This window comes from Eptesicus fuscus, chromosome 9 (assembly GCF_027574615.1).
Source record: "Eptesicus fuscus isolate TK198812 chromosome 9, DD_ASM_mEF_20220401, whole genome shotgun sequence".
NCBI lineage: Eukaryota > Metazoa > Chordata > Mammalia > Chiroptera > Vespertilionidae > Eptesicus > Eptesicus fuscus.
The window spans coordinates 61444523-61471452 of record NC_072481.1 but is presented as its reverse complement, the minus strand read 5'-3'; positions in this window follow the sequence as shown (position 1 = coordinate 61471452).

Below are 26930 nucleotides of genomic sequence, written 5' to 3'. Positions count from 1 at the left end.
AGCAGTCTGTTAAATTTGACTTTCTTTCCTCCCTCCCTCTCTTTCTCCCTCTCTTGTTTTCCCATCCTCCCCCTCCCCGTCTCCTTTCTTAGATATAAATTGCCAGCTTTTTTCTATGTCAAATTGTCTTCCTTTAGAGATTAAAAAATATATAATAATAAAATGCCATTCATATAATCACTGGACAGGTAAACTGTGCTTTGTCTGACCATGTTTTAAAATAACAGCAACCTAAATAGCATAGAGGACTCTTTCTCAGGAAAGTTTCTTTCTTTTTTTTTTAATCCTCCAATTGCAAGCCATTCATTTTTACATTTCCATGTTAAAGATACGACACTAAAAGTGCATTACCTTAATAATCAATAACTCAGTGGGAGGTCCTAATGGGGAGAATTCACTGGAAGCTACATTCCAGTTGAAGTAGCAAAGGACCACCACGGGCCTCCGGGCTATAATTAGACAACCATAAAACTAGGAGGTAAAGGGTGGCAGACTACATTAGCAGTAAAATGCTAACTTGCAAGTAATAAGTCTCGAATCTTTCATGTCTACTCGAGTGTCACTTATACTTGAACAAGGAAAATGTTATGTTAAAGAACAAATTTACATTTAGGGTCCCTAAAGCTTAAGGACTGGTGAAGGTTAGTGTGCCAATGAGCAAACAAATGAATACAAATCTGCACACTACACAATTTTCACTCAGCGTTCCCCTTCCCTCTCCCTTTCTGTCCCACCCCATCCCTTTTTCATCCCCCTCCAGGGTTTGAGAAACATCACAGAATTTAAACACAGGAAACCAATATAAAAACCCTCTCATGCAAAGACACTGGGAGGCTGACTACATTGTTTCTAGGCATGGCTCGCCAGTTTTACATTTTCTGATCAGTGACTGCCACTGAGACCAGGAAAGTGGTTTCTTTAGGAGCATCGGTGAACTGTCTGAAGGCCTCACATTATTGATTTTCTGCTTGTAGATTCTAGTTGCTGTCAAGTCATGGTCCAGAAATACAAGATGGCAGTCAGTAAGCAAAAGGACTAGGATCCCATAAAGACAACACCATAATTCAGGAGATCCGACCAAAACAGAAAATGCCCAAATCCTCATAAGAAAGAAACAAGATAAATCTCTAAGGCAAGTCCATAGTGCTCCCTAAAGACACATTATCTTTGTAGAGCAGTGTATTCTTGCCAAGTGAGTCTGCAATTTGTTTACCAAATTAATCCATTTATGAAAATTTGTATTAAGTGTCTGTTAGGCAACATTGATGACACAATGAAGGTCAGTAGTCTGCTCCTATTGCATGGACATGTATCGGGTAAACATGTGCCCAGTAAGAAAATGTGCCCAGTTCAGTAGCAGAGGTGAGCACAAATGGCTTTCTGAGTCCTGATTGGAGGAGAAAGATACAGCAGCTAGGGAGTCTGGGAGGATTCCAGGAGTGACAATTGGTTGTATCTTGACAAATGCTTACGAGCTCCAGAAACAAAGGGGGAGTAGGACACTCCTGGTCGGAGACCTAGCATATGGCAGTCACCCTACATACACTTGCTCACTCTTATTCATACAAATGTAATGGACTTATACTTTATTGAAAGAGGCATTCTTTAAATTAGACATAGGAACTGAAGACTCTGTTATGTTGGTTTTCAACTGTTTAATGATTTTCCCCCTCATCCTCTATCAGATGTAATCCCACAGTGTCTAACTCGTGCTTTGTGCAAAGAAGCTGCTCAATAAATATTTGTCTGTGGATTGATTAAAGAGAGGAAGGCTGAGCATGTATTGAAGGAAGTAGTAAAACTTTTTTAAGTTTGTGATCTACAAAATGTTAAAATTATTAAATAGTAAACAACAACTATGAATTCAGTAGTAAAGTATTCATTACAAAGCCGATGTTTGGATAATGGGGTTTTCTGGGTGATATGGTTTTCTAATTAAAGGGAAGCAATCCTAAATATTTTAAAGACTTGCACAAATCTTTTACTGATGTTCAAGTTACTGCCATAGCTACTAGACAGGGTGCTGAAGGTTTCCATTACTCCCTGAATAATATGACTCCACTGGCCAGTATCTTCTCTACTCCTCTCTCTGTTACTCATTGTGCTTCCTTCACAGTGTTTCCTCCCAAAATGACCAAGTGTCTTCCTGCTTCGGGATTCTTTCTTTCTGAAACACATTTCCTCCTCTACCAAAGTCTTTTTTTTTTTTAAAAATATATTTTTATTGATTTCAGAGAGGAAAGGAGAAGGAAAGAGAGATAGAAACACCACTGATGAGAGAGAATCATTGATCACTGCACGCCCCCACTGGGGATTGAGCCCACAACCTGGGCATGTGCCCTTGACTGGATCGAACCCGGGACCCTTCAGTCCACAGGCCGATGCTCTATCCACTGAGCCAAACCAGCCAGGGCTCCTCTACCAAAGTCTTAGGGGTTTACATACCATTGGGAGGACTGGGCCTCAGTCTCACCAAGCTCAGGCTTTGGCACTAATCTCTGGGAAGTTGCCAGTAATCCTTGCATCTGCCTATAGCACTAAAGCAAATGATTTATAGGGACTCACCCCAAATCCAATGCAAACCTCCTCTCTATAGTCTGGCCAGGAATCTTTGCTATTGCCTCATTTCCTCTTATTTTTTGCCTTACTAAGTGGTTTCAGACTTAACTGGAACTACCAAGGGAGGTAGATTCTGGGAAATGTAGTTCCAAGTTCTAATATACCAGGGATATTGCAGTAGAAGAGAGGGAGAAGGGGTGATTAGGTTGACTACAGATAATCCAGCACTTTGGCCAACTTCTACACTTTCATTGCTGGGGTTCTTGTTCCAGCACTAAGAATGGTTCAGCAATCTGGAGAAAGGCTATGTGTAACTTAAGAGTCCAGAGAAGAAAGATAATTTTGAAAGGCATTGGGGGTCAGAGGAGCCTAGCTAAAGAAATTAAGTTCTGCCCTAACCGGTTTGGCTCAGTGGATAGAGCGACGGCCTGCGGACTGAAGGGTCCCGGGTTCGATTCCAGTCAAGGGCATGTAGCCTGGTTGCGGGCACATCCCCTTTAGGGGGTGTGCTGGAGGCAGCTGATCGATGTTTCTCTCTCGATGTTTCTCTCTCATCGATGTTTCTGGCTCTCTATCCCTCTCCCTTCCTCTCTGTAAAAAGAAAAATCAATAAAATATATATTAAAAAAAAAAGAAATTAAGTTCTCCTTGTCTCAGGACCCCTTGCTTTTTATTAACACAATTTGTCCTAAGGCAGTGGTCTGCAAACTGCAGCTCGAGAGCCACATGTGTCTCACGAGCCACAGTTTGCCGCTCTGTTGACTAATGAGTTTGCCGACCACTGCTAAGGCATTACCCTTACCCAGAAGTTTTGACTTCAGGTTAAAGACATTAGTACATTATTAAAATGTTTTTTAAGTGTTTTTCCCTAGCAGTGGTCAGCAAACTCATTAGTCAACAGAGTGGCAAACCTCAGCTCGTGAGCCGCATGTGGCTCACGAGCTGCAGTTTGCCGACCACTGTCTTAAGGCAGGGTGGAGATATACACTTCAAAAGGTAGGGTTTTGTACAGAAGCACTGTCAGAATGGGGAATTGCCTTCGGCTGTTCAGGTGTTTGGCCAACAGGAGGCAATAACATGTAGATTAAGATGCCTTGAGCTGTCTGGCAGCAAACAATCAATTTAACGCATCCTTTTCAGGTTTGGGGAAATGCCTTTAGCCATTCCCAACAGGTGATATCATATGTGACTCAGCCCTTCTTGAGTCTCCAAGTTCCATCAACCTTTCGATGAAACTTTTGCAATTATGACATGCTGGAATTGGCTTCTGGCATTTCATTTTCACTGACTGTTTTCTGACCCTTAGGCAAGATTATGCTCTTCTGTTATAGTATTTTTCTTAATAATGCTTAACATTTGTAATATTATAGTTATACTAGAAGCCCCGTGCATGAAATTTGTGCACGGCGGGGGGTTGTCCCTCAGCCCAGCCTGTACCCTCTCCAATCTGGGATTCCTGGAGGGATGTCCGACTTCCCATTTAGGCCCGATTGGGCCTAAACGGGCAGTCGGACATCCCTCTCACAATCCAGGACTGCTGGCTCCCAACTGCTTGCCTGCCTGCCTTCCTGATTGCCCCTTACCACTTCTGCCTGCCAGCCTGATCACCCCCTAACCACTCTGCTGCCAGCCTGGTTGATGCTTAACTGCTCCCCTGCCAGCCTGTTTGCCCCTAACTGCCCTCCTCTGCCAGCCTGGTCACCCCTAACTGCCCTCTCCTGCAGGGTTGATCACCTCCAACTGCCCTCCCTTGCAAGCCTGGTCCCTCCCAACTGCCCTCCCTTGCAGGCCGGGTGCCTCCCAACTGCTGGCCATCTTGTAGTGGCCATCTTGTGTCCACATGGGGACAGGATCTTTGACCACATGGGAGCAGCTATATTGTGTGTTGCAGTGATGATCAATCTGTATATTACTCTTTTATTAGATAGGATAGAGGCCTGGTGCACGGGTGGGGGCCAGCTGGTTTGCCCTGAAGGGTGTCCCAGAACAGGTGGGGTTCCCTTGGGGCATGGGGTGGCCTGAGCGAGGGGTCTGTGGTGGTTTGCAGGCTGGCCATGCCCCCTGGCAACCCAAGCAGAGGCCCTGGTATCTGGAATTTATTTTCCTTCTACAATTGAAACTTTGTAGCCTGGAGCAGAGCCAAGCCTGCTGCTCCCTCTGGGGCGGCAGCCATTTCTGTGGCAGTTAATTCACCTTCTACAATTGAAACTTTGTAGCCTTAAGCAGGTGGGCCCGACCAGGGTGTGCGGAAAGCTTTGCTTCCCCTGTTGCCGGCGGCAACCCTGGCCTGCTCTCTCAAGCTCCATTCTGCTGCCATTTGTTTGAATTTGTTTACCTTCTATAATTGAAACTTTGTAGCTTGAGTGGAGGCTTAGGCCTGGCAAGGGCAGGCAGAAAGCTTGGCTTGCTCTGTTACCTGGGAAACCTTGCTCTCTGGCTGTAGCCATCTTGGATGGGGTTAATTTACATACTCGCCCTGATTGGCTGGTGGGCGTGGCCTGGCTGGTGGGCGTGGCTTGTGTAGCGGAGTGATGGTTAATTTGCATATGACCATTTTATTAGAGAGGATTACTCTTATATACAGAAAATCTCTAGTCTATCTATAGACTGGAAGGATCGCTAGATATGCAACTGGCTTACTAGACTTCTCAACTCAGCATATTAAACTCAACTTACCTAAAACTGAACATGCCATTATTCTCAGCAAATGTGCTTTATTCAATTACTTATTCAGCCCAAAGTGTGAGTGTATATGCGTCTCTGCATGTGTTACGGAAATGGATATGAGGATCTTTTAATTTACTTTCAGGAAAGCTAACCAGCACCAGAGCACAAGCAGTCAATGATTAACCCTTAAATCTAGTTCTAGTTTCTTCACAGTTAGTAAACTTATTCCAGATTTTGGTAATAGAGTCACTATCAACTTCTCATATATAGTGTTTTGAGTTTTAGACACCCCTTCTTTTTCTGAATCTCTCTAATTTAGATAAGACCAAGAGAGCGGAGTATGATTTCAAACCAGAAACCATAAGCATCGTATTATTAAATGGTTACATAATCCCGTTATATAGAAGTAGTAGAGTTTGTTTTTAACGTTTCTCCTATTGCTACTTCTTAATAAATGATGGGTTCAGAAGCATTCTAGTGCATTGAGGGTCCAGGTTAGTTAAGATGCAGTGAGCAAAGGCTTTACTATATACTAATGTCCACACATCTGAAAATGTGTGGAGTTTGGTTTGAAAAAGAAATTCCTAGCAAGAATATATTTACCCATATTTCTATGTTCCTTTAAAAAGATTTGCTTCCACATTCTGGAAAATTCTGTCAGAAATAAAATAGAACAGCATCTTTTAGAGATTGGGGGATTATTGTATGCTCTATGAAGGAGGGCTTCATGTTTTACATTTTGATGGGAGTGTTTTGCTCTGCCTTGGTTAGCGATTACGGAAGAACAGCTTTCAAAATGCTTCTGCCTTATTGACCTTTCATAAGTCAGGTCAAATAAGAATAAATCTCTGCAAATTCGAGGAGAAAAGGAAGATGGCAACTTACTTTCCAGAGGAATATGACTTCAATTTGATTCATTTGAATGGTAAGTGATGGTTTTTAGTGTGCAAAGGGTTGTACATCCTATTCATGGTTTGCCATATAGATGCGAAAACACCAAAATAGCCAAATAAAGTTTAGTGGACAGTTAGGTCTACTTATCCCACCCCCACCCCAGCCACCTCTCCCTAATTCTCACATATTTTTCCCCTTAGCAACCTTTTTCTGGTTGCTATACTGCCTTAATCAAGTAGCACATAACATAGTAATAATTTATTCCCTCACTCAGGCTAGGCATTTGCTATAAGGTATACAGACATACAAAATATGGGACACCTTTATTTTTTTTAAAAAAATATTTTTATTGATTTCAGAGAGGAAGAGAGAGGGAGAGAGACATAGAATCATCAATGATGAGAGAAGATCATTAATTGGCTGTCTCCTGCACGCCCCAAACTGGGGATTGAGCCTGCAACCCAGGCATGTGCCCTGACAAGGAATTGAACTGTGACCTTCTGGAACATAGGTCAACACTCAATCACTGAGCCATGTCAGCCAGGATATGGGACATCTTTAAAGAAAAAACAATGTTATTGAGAAGAAATATGTGTAAATAAGTAGAATATAACTTAAATAAATTGGAAATCTTGAGCCTGGAAGAAGAAAGAATTAAGTGATGTGAAGATGGGAGGGTGTGGCAAAGTAATGATGGCCATGTGAAAAGATTCATACAAGTTGTTCTGTTGAATACCAGAGGGTGGGACTGGAAAAGGGATAGAAGCTAGTGCAAGAGGTTTTGAAATTTTATCATAATTGACCTGAGAGTAGAATGGCCTGCGTTAAAAGTGAGTGACTTTCCTGTCTCTGAGAGTTAAGTATTGATAGTAGGAAAAAAATAACAGAAGTTGTGAGACTTAGGAGTGTCAGGAGGTAGGGTGGAGTGGTGGAGATCTGGTGACACTATAATTTTTTTTGCATTGGCTCAAAACTGGAATCATCTCCCTCAGAGCAGCTCCCTTCCCCTCACCATAGATGACACCACTGGAATGCCAGTGTTCTCTAAAGAAACAGAATAAAAAAATATAAATATATGTGTATATGTGTATCCATATATACATATGTGTGTATCTCTATATAAGTAAAATAAATTTCTTAATATTAAGAGATTCATGTGAAGGAATTGGCTCACATTATTTTGGGGGTTGGTAAGTTGAAAATGTATAGGTAAAGTTGGCAGGTAAGAAACCCTGATGGAGTTGACACTGCCGTCTTGAAGCACAGTTACTTCTCCTCTGGGAAACCTCAGGTTTTTTGTTTTATATATATACTAGGGGCCCAGTGCACAAATTTGTGCACCTTGAAAGGAACTGTGGGCCACAAGGCAGTGGTGGGCACAGGAATGGGTCTTGGCCTATCCTCCTCACCACTGCCTGGCCCCTCCAACCATGGCCTCTGGTCCCCTGTCTGCCTGCAGCCCCACTCCCGCCACTGCTGCTTGCACCTGCTGATGGCACAGAGTGATTGGGGACAGAGTCAGCCGCGGATGCGAGTGGTGGCTGCTGCCCCGATTGTCCCTCAGGAGCAGGGGGAGGTGGAGAAGCCCTCAGGGGTGATCGGGGCTGGCAGCCACCACTTGCACCCACTGACAACGCTGAGCAATTGGGACTGGCGCTGGGTCCCAGCAGTGGGTATTGAGTGGGGCTGGCGCCAGCAGCAGGTGTGAGCACCCGGTGGGACCATGGTGCATGGGAGCAAAGAATTTTCAGTAACCACCAGAGGCTCGCCCCGATGACAGCGACTTGAGTCCCTCCTTGGTCTGGCGCCCCAGCTCACCTGCTCCACCATCCCACTGCAGCCGATGCCCACCATGTTCCATGCTCTGCCGCCTGCTGCTGATACCAGCCATGTTCCGCGCGCACCCCCTGGTGGTCAGTGCATATCATAGCGACCAGTTGTTCGGTTGTTTGGTTGTTCAGTTGTTCCGCCTTTCCATCTATTTGCATATTAGGGTTTTATATATATAGATATACTAGAGGTGTGGTGCACGAAATTCTTGCATGGGTAGGGTCCCTAGGCCTGACTGGTGATCAGGGCTCATCAGGTTCCCTGCCTCCCCACCTCCCCGCCTCCCCACTTCCTTGCCTCCCGGCCTTCCTGCCTCCTCCTTCCCTCACAACCAGCACTCCACCACTGCTCAGTTCCCCCCCCCCCACTTCTCCACCTCCTCACCTCCTCCTTCCCTCACTCCCTCAGTGCCCTGCTGCCCCTGCTGGTTGCCTGCCACGTTCCTCACCACCCCCTGGTGATCAGTGCACATCATAGCTAGTGATTGAACTCCAGTTCTGTTGAACTCCTGAGGGGACACTTTGTATATATATATATATATATATATATATATATATATATATATATATATATATATATATATTATTGTTTAAAGTATTGCATATGTCTCCTTTTTCCCCAGTTGACCCCTCTCCTCCCCAGCCACTCCCACCCCCCAGGACAAGCCCCCACTGCCTGAGTGTCTGGGTCCATTGATTATGCTCATATGCATGCATACAAGTCCTTTGGTTGATCTCTTACCACACACTCCCCTGCCTTCCCTCTAAGGTTGGACAGTCTGTTCAGTGTTTCTTTGTCTCTGGATCTATTTTTGTTCATCAGTTTATGTTGATCATTATATCCCATATATGAGTGAGATCATATGATATTTATCTTTCTCTGACTGGCTTATTTCGCTTAGTATAATGCTCTGCAGGTCCAGCCATGCTGTTGCAAATGGTAAGAATTCCTTCTTTTTTACAGCAGCATAGTATTCCATTGTGTAGCTGTACCACCGTTTTTTAATCCACTCATCTGCTGATGGGCACTTAGGCTGTTTCCAAATCTTAGCTATTGTAAATTGTGCTGCTATAAACATAGGGGTGTTTAATTTTTTCTTTATTGATTAAGGTATTACATATGTGTCCTTAATCCCCCATTGCCCTCCTACCCCACCACTCATGCCCTCACTCCTCTGGTGTCTGTGTCCATTGTTTAGGCTTATAGCACGCTGGATGTTTTTTGATGACTTGCTTCAATTTCCTCCTTAGTTATCAGCCTGTTGAGATTTTTTTATTCTTCTTGACTGAGTTTTGGAAGGTCTTATTTTTCTAAGAATATGTCCATTTCATCTAGGTTGTCCAGTTTTTTTCAGTAGAGTTGTTCATAGTATTTTTTTATTTTATTATCTTTTGTATTTCTGTGGGGTCTGTTGTTACTTCACCTCTTTCATTTTTTATTTTGTTTTTTGGGTCCTCTCTCTTTGTTTCTTGGTGAGCCTGGCTAGCGGTTCATCAAGCTTATTTATCCTTTCAAAGAATCAGCTCTTGGTTTTATTGATCTTTTGTATTATTATTTTTTTCATCTCTATGTTATTTATTTCCACTTTGAACTTTATCATTTCCTTTCTTCTGCTTACTCTGGGCTTTTCTTTTTGCTGTCTTTCTAATCCTTTAAGTTGTAGGGTTAGATAACTTATTACTACTTTTTCTTGTTTTTTTGAGGTAGGCCTGTAGAGCTAAGAACTTCCCTCTCAGGACTGCTTTCACTGTGTCCCATAGATTTTGGATTATTGTGTTTTCATTGTCATTTGTTACCAGGATGCTTTTTATTTCTTCTTTGATCTCTTTGGTAACTCAATCATTGTTTAATAGCATGTTATTTAGCCTACAAATGTTAGATTTTTTCCCCCTTGTTTTTTTTTTAATATATTTTATTGATTTTTTACAGAGAGGAAGGGAGAGGGATAGAGAGCTAGAAACATCGATGAGAGAGAAACATTGACCAGCTGCCTCCTGCACACCCCCTACTGGGGGATGTGCCCACAACCAATGTACGTGCCCTTGACCAGAAATTGAACCTGGGACCCTTCAGTCCGCAGACTAACGCTCTATCCACTGAGCCAAACCGGTTTTGGCCCCCCTTGTTCTTATTGTAATTTATTTCTAATTTTAAACCATTGTGGTCTGAGAAGATTCTTGACATGATTTCTATCTTGTTGAATTTGAAGAGACTTTGCCTGTGTCCCAATATGTGGTCTATCTTTGAAAATGTCCTGTGTGCACTTGAGAAGAATGTATATTCTGTAGCTTTGGGGTGAAATGTTCTGAAGATATCAATTCCATCTGATCTAGTGAGTCATTTAGGACTGCTGTTTCTTTGCTAACTTTTTGTTTATAGGATTTATCCAATGATGCCAATGGGGTATTAAAGTCCCCTACTATGATTGTATTGCTGTCTATCTCTCCCTTGATAACTTCCAGAAGTTTTTTTTTTTTTTAAATTTATTTGGGTGCTCCTGTACTGGTTGCATATATGTTCACCAGAGTTATATCCTCTTATTGAAATTTCTCCCTTTATTATTATGAAGTGGCCCTCCTTATCTCTTGTTATGGCCTTCACTTTGAGGTCTATTTTGTCAAGTATAAGTATTGCTACCCCAGCTTTTTTTTTTTTTTTTTTTTCATTTCTATTTACTTGAAACATTTTTTCCCCCCATCCCTTCACTACCAGTCTGTGTGAGTCCTTTGTTCTGAGGTGGGTCTCTTGTAGACAGCAGATATATGGGTCATGTTTTCTTATCCATTCAGCTATCCTATGTCTTTTGATTGGAGCATTTAGTCCATTCATGTTTAGGGTTATTATTGATAGGTACTTGTTTGTCACCATTTTTATTCTTTATGCCCGTGTTCCTTTTTCTCTTCCTATTTCTTCTTTTTATAGCAGTCCCTTTAGCATTTCTTGCATTGCTGACTTGGTGGTAATAAACTTCCTTAGCCATTTTTGAAACCTCAGCTTTTGTTTTCAAGGCTTTAACTGACTGAGGCCCATGTATAGTAGCAGGGTAATCTCCTTAATTTAAAGTCAACTGATTGTAGATGTTGAACACATTTACAAAATATTGTCACAGCAACACTGAGCTGAGTGTTTGCTTAAATACCTGGGTACTGTCTTATAGCTAAGTTGACACATAAAATTAACCACCACAACCACTATGCTAATACCTTACAGGCCAGAAAAGTTAAAGCTATCATTCTTATTTCTCATGAAATTTCATAGGGCTTTTATACTAGAGAGAAACACAGGAAAGTCAGTGTGTAATGGAGGTAGCATGAAGGTGAATCAAGAAAACACACAGAGCCTTCTTCACAGTTGTGTCTAAGTGTGGCTTTGGTAAATGGAGTTGGTCACTGCTAAACTGTTTGCACCATTTTCCAGGTAGTAGCAATGGACTTGGTCTTATTTATCCAATTTTGTTTTTGTGAGATGCCTGGCTTAAATTACACATCAAAGTTTTGGTAGAGTTATGTAATCTGTCTAGGAGAATGGAAGATATTAGCAAAAACCTAGTAATTTTGTGGCTTTAATTTATCACATCAATATCACAATTTTACCTGCTGCATACCAAAAAATTGCAAAATTGTGTATTTTCACTCCTGTGTGTCTGATCTTGTTACATTTGGCTGTAGGTCCTGGGTTCACTTTGTATCTGCTCTACTCTAGCAAACTCAGTGAAACATGTCCATTTCCCATTGACAGCAGAAGAGCAGTGGAGGAAAGTGCAAATATGGGGATCCTCTGAAAGCCTGGGCTTAGAACAGACATACTTTCACCGCTGTCTACATTTTATTGGCAAACATTTGCATCATTGGTGTGGGGAAGTATATTTTGCTTCTAGTGGGAAAAGCTGCAAAGTTACAAGGCAAAGGTCATGGGTACAGGGCGAAGTTGGGCCAATAATTTAATATATTAAATTTATGATAGTGTATCCATTTTGTATGGTTGCTTTAACAAATTCCTACAAACATGTTGGCTTAAAACAACAGAAGTGAATTCTCTCACAGTTCTTGAGGCCAGAGTCTGAAATTAATATCACTGGGACACCATCAAGATTCCACAGGGCTGTTCTCCTTTGGAGGCTCCAGGGGAGGGTCCATTGCTCCCCTCTCCCAGGTTTTGGTGGCTGCCAGCATTCTTTAAATTATGACTGCTCCACTTCAATCTCTGCTTCATAGTAACATTGGCTTGTCCTCCTCTATCTTCCCTTCTGTTTATGTGAAATCTGTGTGCCTCTCTTTTTAAAAGACACATGTAATTGTAATTTGGGTCTAATTGGATAACCTAAGAGATTCTATTCACCTCAAGATCCTGAACTTAATCATATCATTTGCATAAAAGATAATATTCAAGTTTCTAAGGAATTAAGGCCTGATATCTTTAGGGCATTTATTTTTTTCAGCGTACCACAGATAGGAATAGCATTCACAGAAAATTTACCCTATGTTAGACACTAATTTAAGCCTTTACATAGCCTGAGTGGCCAGATTATTATAATCTCTGAACGCATAATAATCTGGCCACTCAGTGTATATCCTATATAATAAAAGGCTAATATGCAAACTGTCCCCTTGACCAGGAGTTCAACCAGCAGGCAGGCCAGCCAACTGCCCATGTCCTAATTCATGCACCGGGCCTCTAATATATATATAAGATTTTGTCAGTATTTAAACCAAAATTTCATATACCATGCTTAATTTTTGGCAATTCTGTCTATGGCAGAAATGTAACTATTAGTTACTATATATATATACTGAGTGGCCAGATTATTATGCATTCAGGGATCATAATAATCTGGCCACTCAGTGTATATTCATTCATAATTTAATTCTCAAAACAACCCTTGATACTTTTCAGTTATTATCCCCACTGTATATTTGAGGAAACTAAGGGAAAGAGAAATTAAACAACAAACTTGCCCAGGTAAGAGAGGCAGGACTTGAGCCCTCTGGCTTCAGAGTCTCAATTACTACACTGTACTGCTTCTCAGCTTTGCTTGCAAATCAACAGAAACACAGATGGGAACCATAGCCTCTAACACTGAGACTTTTAATGATGGGTGTTTAGTAGCATTAAGCAGATTGGCTTCTTATATTGGAAAATATGGACTGGGCTTCTGAGAAAAAAAAAAAAAGAATGTCTTGGATGCTGTCAACCATTGTTCCAAAACTGTTGGACTGGGATAAAGGACCAGATTCCTGGGAGATATTCCAGTGGCTGAGTTCTCAGCAGAGTGTCTCAGTTTGAAACATTTCTGCTTTGCAAATCCTGTTGCTTCTTCTCTCCAAAATTACTAAAAAGTTATGATTGGTGCTTGACAGAGTTTGTGTTCTGATGTCCAGCAGAAAGCAGCAGACAAGGAGTCTTACTTAATATGCACAATTTAATGGAAAACACAACCTGAGTGATGATGATGGTTAGGTTATTTTGAACCAGTCATTCAACAGAGTGATGTGATTCTTTAAACACACAGGCATTTTTTTATGACTCAGATGCTAAGCTTTCTTTCTTAGATTAGCTTCTGATCTACCCTTCAAAAGGAAAACACAGCTATGTGCATCCTTGGATTTGAAATTTTGGTTTAAATACTGACAAAATCTTATTTATTAGATTATGGCGAACTCTAACATTGTACAAGAGGGGATGCATCCAGCCACATATGGTGAGAGCTAAATGTCCTCAGAGATGTTCTACCTTTTAATGCTTTGCTAGGACTTTCCTCCCACACTCTTTAGTTCACATTTTTTTCTTGAAGGTTATTCATTGGCACATACCTTATATATAGGTAAGATATTTATTTCCCAATGGCTTTGTTGGCTCTTTAGGTGTGCTAAAGATTTTCCTATTACATGGTAAAAGACACTATTATTATTTTCTCCAAGAGTAAAAACATTTAAATCCATGAACTTTAAAATAGATTCCTAACATATCAAAACTACATCTTTTAAATCTGCCAAAATGACAGAACAGTGAAAAAAACATTCTCACTTAGGTTTCTGAAAGTTGAGACAAAAAATCAGTTTCCAAGGTACAAATGGTAGCTCAAAGCAAGACCTTTTCCTTCAATTTTTCACTTTCTATCACTTTATAGAGAACTATCATTTTAATTAATTCTAAATAAAATTAAGAATGAAGACTATGACAAATAGTTACATTTCTGCCATAGACAGAATTGCCAAAAATTAAACGTGATGTATGAATCAGGGAATTTTCTATCTATACCTTCTCTGAATATTATTGCAGACACTAAGGGGAAAAAAACAAACCCAGAAATATTGGGAGGTGTAGGATGTTTGTGTATAGTGAAAGATAATATTTGGGAATTTCAGGAGAAACACAAACGCTCAAGAAGATAATAACATATCAACACTAAGCTTATTCCCATGTCAGATGTTAGTACTCATTTTCTGTTCCTGGCTTGGAATGATCTTATGCCAAATAGTCACATGGCTTGCCTGTACCTCAATCCCATCTCTGGTCAAGCCCTTTACCTCTAGGAGTCCTTTCCTGACCATTCTACCAAAAGTAGAATCCCCTGCCACCCTATCTTTGTCTCTGTTAATTTTTTTCTTATTGATGTTTATCACTAAGATTATATTATGTGTTCATTTGTTATTTGTTAGTAAGGTTTTGTTTTTGTTCCTTTCCTTTCCTCCAGCCCACACTCACCTAGAATAGTGCCTGATACAAAGTATGTGCCCAGTACATATTCACTATTCCTTGTCAACCTTCCCTCATCCCGAACTTTAATTATAAACACACTGTTTGTTTTCAATTAAATGCTTATGCATAAAACTTTAGAATAAAGAAAAATTCATTTGAAATATTTCCAAAACTTTAAGAACGAAGAACCAGGGAGCACAGGATGGGAAGAGGACATTTTATAGATAATGAAAATGACCAGTAAGCAAACCTGACTCCATTCCAGAAGAGTCACTATTTCCATCATTTAATGTTGTACAATATGCTTAAAAAGATAAAGGTAGGTCATACTACTGCTCACAAAACATGAATAAATGTTAGAGATCCATGGACAATTATCTCCCAACATTGGCCAGTTAATAAAAAACAATTGGGAGCCATACCCTAACTCTTCATTTAATTATTACTTTATTAAATTACATAAAATTTATACAGCTCTTGGGACGCTGTCTGGCACATAATAAATAGTCAAGAGAAGTTAATTCTTTACTCTCATTCCATATATTGCCTTTTCACTTTTGGGTTATATATAAGGTTTCTGCTTTATTTCTAATTATTTAGGTCATAGATATTGAATAGGCTTGACCTGGTGAAGGGATGTACTAGGGGAAAAATAAAATCAATGCTGAACTCTATTCTGAGCACATCAATAGAGGAAGCCCATTACAACAAATCATTAAATAAATATAGATACCTCATGGGTGTTTCAGACCTTGTAAAACAAAATAAATCCACAGAATCTCAGAGCAGGTACCTAAGGATTATCTCACCCAACTTCCCCTCCTTCCTTACATTTGCCAATTTCCTAGTGAGAAACAAGCTTAGGGATTGAGTATCTTGTCCACAAGTCATATTGACTTAATAGTAGAGTGGAGAATGTGGCAATCTTGATGTAATAGTATGCCTGTAACAATAACTTATGTCTTATCTTCTCATACTGCTTTCTAAAGGACTTCCACAGTATGAGTGGTTTGAGTTAATTGCCTCTTTTAGTACTTATCCAGGAGAGTGAGGGACTGCCCAGACCTGAAGGTGATGAACTTTGGATGTATCTTGCAAGTGGCTGCATAAAGGTAAAAGTACAGATTAAATGCTGTGAAGAATCTTAACAGCATCAATTAACTGGTACTTATCCATTGAGTGAGAGATGGTACATTACAACAGGTATAAATTCTGAATTCAGATATGAGAATAAATTTCTATCTTATTTAACTTTTTAAAGTTATTTAACATTGCTTTGCCTCTGAGATCCTGCATATATAGGCTGAAGATAATAATTTTATCTTTCTTACATAATTAAACAATCAAATGCATTCATACATTTAGCACTATCTATCTATAGTAAGGACTCCATAGTATTAGGATTGCTTATACTATTATGTACCCTAGATTTTACAAATCATTTGGGCTGGATATTATCTGTTGCCCTAGATTTTCTTCAGCCTTCTTCACTTTGCTCTGTGCACTTGGAAAATGAGCCACGTGTGCCACCTCAATAGACAACTTTGGGTTAAGCCATTCAGGAGTCCTAACAGGGAATTGGAAGAAGGGAGAAGAGAATCCCCTGTGAGCTCACCGTGAAGTCCCCAAGAGCCATACTCTGTTAGGCTGCCTTTTCCACACTCCCCTGTATACTTCAGCATCTGGCAACTGCCTCACCTCCTTGGCCATCCCCCACTAGTACTGTGCATTATATCTTATGGGCTGCTAATACCTTGCTCCCACTTTTAGAAAGGGCCCCTGTGTTCAGCTCTTCTCTAATTATTCTAATCTGAATGTGCTCTCTCCTTCTTGCCAATTCATTATATTCCCATTTGATCTTTACAGCAACTCCATGAATTACGTATTATTTTCATCGAATGTTTAAAGCAACTGAGGTTTAGGCAAGTTAAACTGATTTCTCAAAGTCAGTTGACTAGTAAATGATAATGTCAAGGCCAGAATCCAGTTTTTCTGGCTCTCAAATCCATGGTGATTCTAATCTGCCATGTTGATGTGCTTCACTGTGTTCCCTAGATCAGATTCCTCAAGGGCAGGACCAGGGTTTATTAATCTTAGTGTCTAGCCCTATTTTATTGGGTAGAAGGCATATACTCATACATGTTTTTAAAATTTCTATCAAGTATAATTTAAATTTGAAACTTATTTTAGGGAGGCATATACCACTTAATCCATGCATTTCATATTATAATTTGAACATATTGTCTTATGATAGAATAATAATCTTATTCCTCATTAACTGCCAAAAATAGCACGCAGCTGATGAGGGAGTGCTGTTGGTGGGTGGTAAGGGAAAGAGGAGGATGACTTCATGAGCAAGCCTAGGGAGTTGTTCTGGTTGAATTCTTCAGTTTTTTTCTGGGCCTCTCTCTGAAATGTAGAGCTCTGGGACTCTGGCTACAGATGAAAGAGGCTGGTTTTTGTTTTGAGACAAGCTGAGGGATGTGGGTATGTTTTGCTGTGTTTTGAATTTAGTTCTTTTCCTGCATGAAAGAATCTGGTTTCCTACAGAAAAGTTTAGCATCTGTTTTGTGATTTGATGAATGGCTTTGAGCTGTTAATTTAATTGCTTCCTAGTAAGACACTAATGACCTTTTTTGTTCCACTAAATACTAGTGTGCTTAGTTATAAATTAACCATAACGAAACACTTGGAGCTGCAATACTTGCAATTCATATTGCTTAGGTCAGGTTGTAGCAACCAGAGTTAGTGTTACAGATGACCTGTGGATTTTGCTTTCAAAACCTTGAGTAGGTGGGAAGGCCATTAACTTTCTCACAACAGCAAATTCAGAGAAAAAGCCTACTACAATATGACAGATGAAGGACAGGAAAGGAGAAAACTGCCTCAAAACATTTCTGAGTTTGATAAATCCCATTTGATATTTTTAGCCTAGGAGCTAGAGTCTGGTGTTTGGATCTCTCCAGTCCCAATTATTGGAGAATTATTTGTTTTCTGGGTGGCCACAAACATGGGATAAGGGTAGGAGAGTTAAGCTATAAGTCTGGAATCCCATATTTGTCTATTGACCACCAGGTTTCAAATGTTCCTTCAAGAGTGAGAGCATCTTTATATATTTCATAGGAAATAAATATTAATTCACCATTTCTCCAGCCCTCTGGAGTGGCCACTGAGTGTTGATTTGTTTGGTAATTGAAATTAGGGCATTGTAGCCCCCACTGGACTTACTGGCTTCCTCTTGGAATATTGCCAAGTAAGATCTTTTCCTGAAAGGCCTTAACTAAACAGGGAGGCCACGGAAAGTCCAGGCCTGCCTTTGGCAACTGGAGTAATGCAATTGCTTGGGGCGTCTGTATCTTCAAGAGATTTATTCCCTGCCTTCTTTGAAATAGCACTTTCTCACCAAGTAGGAATTCTCCCAAAGCTCCAAGATAAATATTTTTGGAAACCTAATGATATTTGATTTTCTCAAAACTTAGACAAAGATAAGGTGCATGTTCAGGAAGGAAGAAGGCAGAAATCTCACTCCTCACTTCTAGCGGAGGCGTATTTGGTTTCCAAACTGCCTACAAATGGAACAGTGGAAAGAAATTCAGAGTGAACCGAAGCTCTAGTGAAAAGAGTAGCCTTGCTCCTGTATCTCCAGGACCCGGGAGGACTGTTGCTATAGTGGCTTCCCACACATGGCCTTGATTTTATGTCAAGGCTGGTATGAGGAGCAGAGAGACACTTTCACCAGAAAGATCAAGGATTACTTAAAATTGAAAATTTGTATGGTTATGTTAAAGTGAATGAAGGAATAAGTGTGTAGTATATAAGCCAAATCCTGATATATTTTTTTATTAATAACCTCTACCTTCAAACTAAAAATATTTTATTCAGCATTTTAATGACCACATTATGCTTTAGGTGAAGTGATACCTTATTATTAAGATTACATTTGAACCCTTTCAAAGGAAGCCCGTAGAGATTGATGTTGTTAAACCTCAGGCTCCCTATCTCTTTAGCTATTAGAAAAGAATATATAACCACATTTTAAAGAGTTACTTACATTTTTTATTTGTCTAGAAAAATGTGTTTCTAAGGTTATAATTTACTCATAGCTCTTCAGGTTAAGCACAGCCATGCAGTTCATATTAAGAATGGACTTTAAAGTCTCTCAAGGTGAAACTATGTTGAACATGCAAATCACCAGCATCACATCTATCAGTAAATATTGTTAGCTCAACCTTCAGAATAAATCCAGAATTAGATCATTTCTCCCCACCCCACTGCTGCCATTTGGGTCTGAGCCACCATAACCTCTTACAATCATTGCCTAACTGATTTCTCTGATTCTAACTCTGATTCTCTTAAGTCTTTTCTCAATCCAGACCTGTCTTATCAAACAAGTTTACCCTTTGCTCAAAACTTTCTCCTCCTCCTCCTCCCCCCTCCTCCTCTTCCTCCTCCTCCTTCTCCTCCTCTTCCTCCTCCTCCTTCTCCTCCTCCTCCTCCTCCTCCTTCTTCTCTTCCTCCTCTTCTTCTTCTTCTTCTTCTTCTTCTTCTTCTTCTTCTTCTTCTTCTTCTTCTTCTTCTTCTTCTTCTTCTTCTTCGTTAATCCTCACCGAGGATATTTTTCCAATGATCTTTTAGAGAGAATGGGAGAGAGAGGAAAAGACAGAGAGAAACATTAATGTGAGAGAAGCACATCAATTGGTTGCCTCCTGCATGTGTCCCGACCAGGACCGGGCTGGGGAGGGGCCTGCAACCAAGGTATGTACCCTTGACCAGAATTGAACCTGGGACCCTTTGGTTCACAGGCCTACACTATATCCACTAAGCCAAATTGGCTAGGGCTTGCTCAAAACTTTCCAAGGGCTTCCCATACTACTCAGAATAAAAGTCCAAGTCTTACAATGGCTTTCAAAGTCCTATATGATCTGCTTTCTACCCCTCCCTGTTCTCTTCCATCTCTTACCACTCACTTTCTGTCCACTGAGTCTGGCCTCCTTGCTATTCATCCAATGTCTTTGCATGTATCACTAGTTTTTTGTTTTGTTTTATTTTGTTTTGTGTGTAGTATTTCATTGAATGGATATACAGAAATGTGTCTGTCTCTTCACTATTGATGAACATTTGAGTTGTTTCCTGATTTTGGCAATAACAAAAAAGTTTCTATAAATTTCTAAGAGGCTAATAGGTAAATGTATGTTTAAACTTCTAAGCAACTGTCAAACTATTTTTAAAAGTGTCTGTGCAAAGACATGGATGAATCTCAAAGTATTTGTGTTGACGGAAAGAAATCAGAAAAGAAATTACATATTGTATGATTGAATTTATATGAAACTCATGAAAATGCAATCTTCAGTAACAGAAAGCAGATCAGTGATTTTCTGGTAAGGGTGGTATGAGAAAGCGGTGAGGGTGAGGAAGGAGGGATTACAAATTGTAGATAATAGATAGGTTCACTATCTTGACTGTGATAATGGTTTCACATATATGCAGTACACACACACACACACACACACACACACACATAATGTCAAAACATACGATTGTACAATTTAAATTTGTTCAGATTCTCATATATCACATCTCAATACAGAAAAATGGAAAAACAAAATAAAAATCTTTGGCTTATTAGAAGAAGGGAGTTAACTGGGGTGGGGATATCTATGAGTAGAGCCACTCTGGGGGAAACATGGAGTTCAGTTTTGGACATGTTATTTTTGGGAGATTTGTTAGATATCCAAGTGAGATACCCAGTGGGTACCATAAAACAAAGTCTGGAGTTCAAGAGAGGGGTCTGGTATGGGAACAAATGTAGGAGCCATTAACATCCAAATAAATAGTACTTAAAGCCTTGTTAGGCACTCAATGGGTATTTGTGATTGCCTTGGGAACCACATTTCAGAATCATCCAATATTTACTGACCATCAACTATACTTTGCTAGATACATTTGAGAAGATAGTGATATGTTTGGCTGTATTATGAAAAAATACATCATGCACTTGTGTATGGTACTTCATTTTTCAGTGAGTTATTATTTTGTTAATGTAGCTTTGTCTGTGTTGAATGTCTACTACAGCTCCCTAGGATTGTACTTGCTAAAGTTGCTGAGGGTCTGTCAAAGACCTTGAAAGCTAGTGCTTAAAAGTCCATGCTAATGATCTGGTAATTGTTTTAATGGATTTTCAATGAAGTGTGAAGTTCTCTGCTGACTTCTCAACCAAGTGTAAAGTATGGTAAAGTATGTGAGAGTTATTCTCTTTCCTGTGAATTTGTCTCTATGTGTTTACGGTCAAGAAACATTGCCAAGTACAGCTTTGGTTGCTTTGTGAATACAAGTCTGCTTTGGGTATGTGAGCACTCAAGCAGCCTTTCTTAGTTTTGTTTAGCAGGTGGGATGGGGTGAAGCAGGCTGACTTGAGAAGTACCTTCAGCCCTTTTGAGCAAAGGAAAAGACTTGAGCACCTGATAGATCTGAGAACAAGGGTTCTGAAGAAACCAGCCTGGATCACAGGCATTATCTTGTTCAACTCTTTCTCTTGCCTCTCACCTGAAAGGGAATTGATACCTCTCTAGGTGATTATATTTCTGTTTCTAATACATTTTTTTTCTTGAGGACCAAAAGTTCCAAATGTGGCTTCCTGATCCCTGTAAAAAAACATTTTTGTGGAATTGACTTTAGTGCCTTCATTTAGGATTACTGCATGTTAAGTTATTTTTGCATGTGTGTGTAGAAGAGAATGCATAGTTCAGTGTGTTCTAAAATGCCTTCGGCTGGTGGCATCTAATAGATTTAGAGGTGCCGGGATTCTTGTCCCAATTTAGGAAGGGTTCAGCATTCTGGAGAAAGGGGCTGATGCGTAGATTCAAGAAGGAGTCCAAAGACGAAAGATAATTTTGAAAGGCATTGGGGGTCAGAGGATCTTCAGCTAAAGCCTGGTTGGCAAACTGCAGCTTGTGAGCCACATGCAGCTCTTTGGCCCCTTGAGTGTGGCTCTTCCACAAAATACCACTGCCTGGGCAAGTCTATTTTGAAGAAATGGCATTAGAAGAAGTTTAAGTTTAAAAAATTTGGCTCTCAAAAGGAATTTCAATCATTGTACTGTTGCTATTTGGCTCTGTTGACTAATGAGTTTTCCAACCACTGAGCTAAAGGAACTGAAGATTTCTCCTTGTCTAAGGACCCTGTGCTATTTATTTAACACAATTTGTCCTAAGGCAAGGTGGAGATGTACACTTCAAAGGGTAGGGTATCAAAGGGTATACAGAAGCATTGTCAGTTTGGGGGATAGCCTACAGCTAGCTGTTCAGGTGTTTGGCCAACAGGAGGCAATAAAATGCCCTGAGCTGTCTGGCAGTTAACAATCCTATTCAGGTTTGGGGGAAGTGCCGTTTAGCCTTTTCCAACAGGTATACTACATATGTGGCTCACCCTTGTTGAGCTGCCCAAGCTTCACCAACCTTTTGGTGAAACTCTTGTAATTATTAAATGCTGGAATTGGTTCCCAGCAGGAGGGAAGGGAATGGCCAAATGTTGTTTCTTGTTTGAGTCTCTAAGGCTTGGAGTCTATGCCCTCTATGTTAGCTCCTTAGTAAAAATACTAGTAAGAGTACACAGAGGCCACTGATAACTCTACTTGAGGGTGAAATTCAGCCCAGGGCAAAGCAGTTGTGTCATAGGCCCTCATCAATACATTTTAAGGTAATATTTGAATGAATCATTCTTAGATCTGAACTCCATTGAGGTTATTAGTATTGTAGTGAATTAAGAGTGTGACTGCCTCGGGTTGGGTTCCTTGGAAATAGACCTTGAGATGGAAATTTGTATACAAGAGGCTTATTGAGAAGCATTCTGTAGAACAGTGCCAATTGGAAAGTTGCCGGGAATAGGATTAGGTGGAGGGAGAAGTTGAGCTGAGGTGCAATTGCAACAGAGACTTTAGCCCATCCCATGAGAAGTCCTGGATCTGGGTTGGTCCTACAGAGCTGCTCCAAGTTGAAACATGACAGCAGGGATTTTGTACCTTTCCATGAACCAGTCATTGAATGCATACTGCTCTTTCGGAGAGAGTATAACCTTGGACAAAGGGTAATTCTTCGATAGGGATGCAGAAGTCAACCATCAATAGCCAATGCACATAGCAGTTAAGAAAATAAGAACTTCAGTCCTGTAGGGGAGATTTGGGTCAGGTAGCACAGCATCCTTTACACAGTTAAAAATGTAGGGCAACGTTAGACTGCAGCTATATTAGTGACAACTAATAGAGAGTTTCATTTTGCTTTGAAATTATGTCAGCTATTGATACGAATAACAACAAAAATAAACTTATTGAGAACTTACTCTGTACTGTCTATTTTCATCTACTGTAGTTTCTTTTTTTTTCTTTTAATAGCCAGAGCCACTCTGTAAAATAGATATTATATTACCATTTTTCTTGGAAAGTATTTTTCAGGGAGATGAATTGCCCAATGTCACACAGTTAATATCCGTTTCACATCACATGCTGTTTTCTTCAGGTTATACCCTTTCTCTCCAGCCATATTGAACTTTTCTATTTCCCAAATTAATCTTGCTTTTCCTTGCTTCTTTGAATTTGAATGATGTTGATCACTCTACCTGAGATGTCTTGCCTTGCTTGTCTGGGCATCAAACATCCATTCATCCTTCAAGGCTCATTCTAAAGATCAATTTTCCTGTGAAGTTTTCCTGGAACCACTCATAAATAGTTCCTCTCCTGGTCTATAATCCCAGAACACTGTACATTATACCCAATAAGTGATTAAGACATGGTCCTGAAATGAAGACATGAGTTTATATTTTTCAGCCATGCTGTGTTACTTTGGAATTTACTTCATGCATTTCTTCCAAGAAGCTGATCAATCTTGGAACCTCTCTGTTTCTGTTTTCCTGCAATTCCAAGTGAAGCCTGGAACATTCACTCAAAGCATTTCTCTTGGCTGATCAAGCTGAGCATCCTCATAGCACATACTGGAAACTGCAATCAGATTTTCCACTTTAAGATGTTTCTGTTGTGGAATTTGTCTGAAACTCATTTAGAGACACCCACATTTTATTCACAGATAATTATTTGGTCCACACTGATAGTAGACTGAATCAGTTTGTATCCAGAAAGTCTAAAGGCTACTTGGTTCCTTTTTGTACTTTCCATTTTTCTTTTTGAGGAGCTTCTTACACAATGACAAGATTTCCATATGGAGGAGAACACTATAATGGCAGTTCTCAGTTCTACCTAAGCTGAAGAACATTCTAAAGTTGTAAGTGAAGATGTTGACTTCTAAATGCTCTTAGTGGGATGAACCAAGATGGCGGCACAGTTAAACAACTAATCTGCTGCCTCACACAACAATTTCAAAAACACAACTAAAAGACAAAAACGTCTACCACCCAGAACCACAGGAAAGCTGGCTGAGTGGAAGATTTACAGCTAAGAAGAGAAAGGAGCACAATCGCTGAAAAGCTGAGGTACGGAGGCGCGCGAATCGGCCGGCGGCGGCGGGCGGCTGGGTGCGCGGCTTTTCTTCAACCCCCAGGGAGACAAGCTCCCAATCACTCTGAAATCCAGTTTCTGGGGAACTCGGGGGACCCAGGCACCTACGGGGAGAAGCTGGACTCTCGGCCATCAGGTCGGAAAGTGAGAGTGACTTTTTTGCGGTGGTGCGCCCAGCAATCAGTGTTTACTGCGCTGGAGCGCGGGACGCAGGGACTTGGAAACAGGAAAGGCAGAGACTGCTGACGGCAGCCATCGCCGTGGGCCACGCCCCCGCCTAGTGACGCCCTGAGACCCCGCCCAGCCCTGAGGCCCCGCCCTGAGGCCCCGCCCCGCACATTCTACAAACCCGCCCAGGCTCCGCACAGCGGCTTTTGCATATAAATGGCCTGTTCTGTGGCAGCTTAACCAACTACAGCTCCAGACTGCTCCAAAACCGCCCAAGCAAAGGAGGAGAAAACTAGCCCTTGCTGTAGCTCCTGCTGGGGGACACACAGTACACAAGGGTACACCAAGAGTGTCCACCTCAAGTAACTGGGAGGCTGACCCGTTGAACCAATAGGACACCTAGTAGACAAAACTACCCTACCAACTTAGGGAAGCAGAGAATATGAGAAGGCAAGGAAACAGATCACAAACCAAAGAAATGGAGGAGAACAGGCGACTGGACATAGAGTTCAAAACCACGGTTATAAGGTTTTTCAAGAATTTCATGGAAAAGGCCGATAAATTCAATGAGACCCTTGAGGATATGAAAAAGGACCAACTAGAAATTAAACATACACTGGCTGAGATAAAAAATATTATACAGAGACCCAAAAGCAGACTAGAGGATTGCAAGAATCAACTCAAAGATTTGGAATACAAAGAGGCCAAGGACACTCCTCCAGAGAAGCATGAAGAGAAGAGAATTCAGAAAGTTGAAGATAGTGTAAGAAGCCTCTGGGACAACTTCAAGCGAACCAACATCAGAATTATGGGGGTACCAGAAGAAGAGAGAGAGCAAGATGCTGAAAACCTATTTGAAGAAATAATGAACGAAAACTTCCCCCACCTGATGAAAGAAATAGACTTACGAGTCCAGAAAGCGTATAGAACCCCAAACAAAAGGAATCCAAAGAGGACCACACCAAGACACATCATAATTAAAATGCCAAGAGCAAAAGACAAAGAGAAAATCCTACAAGCAGCAAGAGAAAAACAATTCGTTACCTACAAGGGAGCTCCCATACGATTATCAGCTAATTTCTCAACAGAAACCATGCAGGCCAGACGGGAGTGGCAAGAAATATTCCAAGTGATGAATAGCAGGAACCTACAACCAAGACTACTCTACCCAGCAAAGCTATCATTCAGAATTGAAGGGCAGATAAAGAGCTTCACAGATAAGAAAAAGCTAAAGGAGTTCATCACCACCAAACCAGCATTATATGAAATGCTGAAAGGTATTCTTTAAAAAGAGGAAAAAGAAGAAAGATAAAAATTATGAACAACAAATACATATCTATCAACAAGTGAATCTAAAAGTCAAGTGAATTAAAAATCTGAGGAACAGAATAAACTGGTGAACTTAATAGAATCAGAGGCATAGAATGGGAGTAGATTGATAATTCTTAGGGGGAAAGGGGTGTCTGTGTGGGGAGCATGGGAAGAGACTGGACAAAAATCATACACCTATGGATAAGGACAGCGGGGGGGAGGTAAGGGCAGAGGGGGGTTGGGAACTGGGTGGTGGGGAGATATGTGGGGAAAAAGGAGAAACAATTGTAATCTGAACAATAAAGATTCATTAAAATTAAAAAAAAAATAAAAAAAAATAAAAAAAAATAAAAAATAAATGCTCTTAGTGGTCTACACACTTGCTGTAAGTTCTAGAGCTTTGAGGGTGGACCCATGCCTCAGACTCCCTTCCGTGAGTTCTTTGTATTCATTCTTACATAGAACTAGCCTGGATGCTAAAGCCCCATGGTGACTGCAGGATATGTAATTCTGTTCCCAAATTACTAAATTAAAAAAAGGAATCTTCTGGATTAAATGCAGGGATACAGACAAACTCATAAGTTATCTGTAGAACTTAGGACAAAAGTAGAAATAATGGACTCCCTTATTAAATAGAACTTCTTACATTGCCCTACCTCTTTTCATTGACAATTTTATCATGGACAAAAGCCAGTTCTGTCACCATGGAGCAAAATTTGACCTTTAATGAATGCTTTGGGGCTGACAAACTGGTCAGTATCTGGAAGATTTCTTTCATCAGATCAAGGATGGATTTGAAGCAAATATGTACTCTGAAAGGTGGACTTTTGCTCCAATTGGCCTGCGTTTGACCTGTGCTTTGCTGGGACTGTTACAGATTTCTTACCACTGATTTTGCAGAATGAACAGAACTAAGTCATTGTTAACGTTGAACCTCAAAATTTTCCTCTACTCATCTCTCTCTTTTAGGTGTCAACTCTCTTAAGTACACTGTCCCTGAAATATTAATCCAGCTTTGTTATTTAATCAAAAAGCTTCTCTGTTCTTTTCTTACTTTACATTAGCCTTTTGTGAAGCATAATATCAAAAGCAGCAGAAGACTCCATAATTCATATCTATAGCTCATTTTTTCTCTTCAAACCCCCATTTTCATGGCCAAGTGATACTTTTGTGACTCCTTAGAGACTCTTTGTCATTAAATCATTCCCCCAGGTCAGTTTTCCCTTTACTAGTCAATAATACAATAAATCGACATTCTGGAGCAGCTGTCTTTCAGAAACCCAAAGATTATACTATCTTT